This window comes from Dioscorea cayenensis, chromosome 19 (assembly GCF_009730915.1).
Source record: "Dioscorea cayenensis subsp. rotundata cultivar TDr96_F1 chromosome 19, TDr96_F1_v2_PseudoChromosome.rev07_lg8_w22 25.fasta, whole genome shotgun sequence".
Lineage (NCBI taxonomy): Eukaryota > Viridiplantae > Streptophyta > Magnoliopsida > Dioscoreales > Dioscoreaceae > Dioscorea > Dioscorea cayenensis.
The window spans coordinates 10,624,606-10,626,403 of record NC_052489.1 but is presented as its reverse complement, the minus strand read 5'-3'; the positions used below and the strand labels follow the sequence as shown (position 1 = coordinate 10,626,403).

Here is a 1,798-nt window from a genome sequence, read left to right as displayed (position 1 = left end):
CTGTGAACAGTAACTGCGAAAAAGTTGATGCCGTGGATCGCTTTGCTTCTTCAATGACGGATAAGTTGATGGAGATCTTGTTTTATGTGCATAAGTTGGAATGCTTGAGTGTGACTGCCCTTGTACCCCTCCAAATGGTTGTGCAAACTCAAATACGGGGAGATTGGCACACACTCTAGCATCTCACACCCGACTTATATCTTCGTATTTGAACTTTAGCAAGATTTCCTCCAAAATCGGTGCATTGTGATCCACATTGGCTTCTTTCCTTCATAATTGGTTTCACAACCCTACCTGCATAAAAGTAACAAAAAAATACACATATTAGTGTAAAACCCGAGAAAAATAATGCTCAACATAAGGAAAGAACGCTTCGCATTCATATCGCACAAGCATTAATCAGTGATGGATGATGCCATCAAGTTGCGAGCCTTCCCATTTTCCCTAAAGGGGAGAGCGAAGCAGTGGCTACACTCATTACCTAGAGCATCAATTACCACATGGGAGGAGATGGTAGAAGCTTTTCTTACATGTTATTTCACTCCCAAAAAATCCGTGAAGCTTAGGAATGAGATCTCATTCTTTGTTCAGTTGGAATTGGAGTCTCTATTTGAGACATGGGAAAGGTTCAAGGAGCTCCTGAGAAAGTGCCCGCAACACGGATTTCCAGAGTGGATGATTGTTCAGACCTTTTACAACAGTTTGAACCCGAGTACAAGGCAACTCTTGGATGCAGCAGCAGGAGGTACCTTAGGTAGCAAGACCCCCGATGAGGCCCGTCAGTTGATTGAAGAAATGGGGTTAAACAGCAACCAATGGAATGCTAGAGAGAAGAAAAACGTGGTCGGTCTCCACGAGATAGATGCAGTAACTTCATTGGCGGCTCAAGTGGAAAATTTGAGTAAGAAGTTAGATCTTCTAACTTCAAATAGAATAGCGGCCGTGACGAATTACAACCGGTGTGGTGGAGGATATGCTCCCTCCGATTGCCCGATCTTTATTGGTATAGCAATACCTACAATCCAGGTTGGAAGAATCATCCCAATTTCTCATGGAGCAATCAGGGTCCACCAAAGACCATGGGGCCACCGGGTTTCCAACCACAACAACAAGCCCCACATGTGGAAAACAGAGTTTCAGGTTTGGAAAACCGAATGAATGATTTGGAGAAGGCCTTGACTAGATTTGTGCAATCTGTAAATATAAGGTTTGAATCAGTTGAGGCCACACTTCGCAACCACACCGCCTCTTTACATAACCTTGAAAATCAGGTGGGGCAGATTGCGAAGTCTCTCTCTGAAAGGCCACGTGGAAGCTTGCCGAGCAATATAGAGACCAACCCTCGAGAGCAAGTGAAGGCGATCACTTTGAGAAGTGGTCGTCAGGTTAAAGGTAAGCTTTCGAGTGAGATGCCAAAAGAACACGCACCCGAGGTTGTAGTGGTAGAAGAGGGAACAAGCAAAGAGAAGGAGGTGGCATCCCCACCTTTCAAGCCAAGAATCCCTTATCCCTCTAGATTGAAGAATGACCAAGGGGATGAACAGTACAAGAAGTTCCTGAGTTTGTTCAAGCAACTCCACATCAATATTTCTTTTGTTGAGGCATTGGCCCAAATGCCTAAGTATGCGAAGTTCTTGAAAGACTTGTTGACCAACAAGAGGAAGTTGGAGGAGAGTGCTTCGGTGATTCTAGATGCTTCATGCTCGGCGGTGTTGCAAAGGAACATGCCGAACAAGAAGAAAGACCCTGGAAGCTTCATCATTCCGTGTAGCATTGGAAATATGGGTGAAGAAATGGC

The 1,798-nt window shown here is 44.7% G+C and overlaps 1 non-coding gene across 1 annotated transcript; it reads right to left on the bottom strand.

The window, feature by feature from the left end:
- Window positions 1–558: 558 nt before the first annotated feature.
- Window positions 559–665, bottom strand: LOC120250968. The gene has a single exon (XR_005533295.1). It is a non-coding gene; the product is annotated as a small nucleolar RNA R71 (small nucleolar RNA).
- Between the last annotated feature and the right edge of the window lie 1,133 nt (window positions 666–1,798).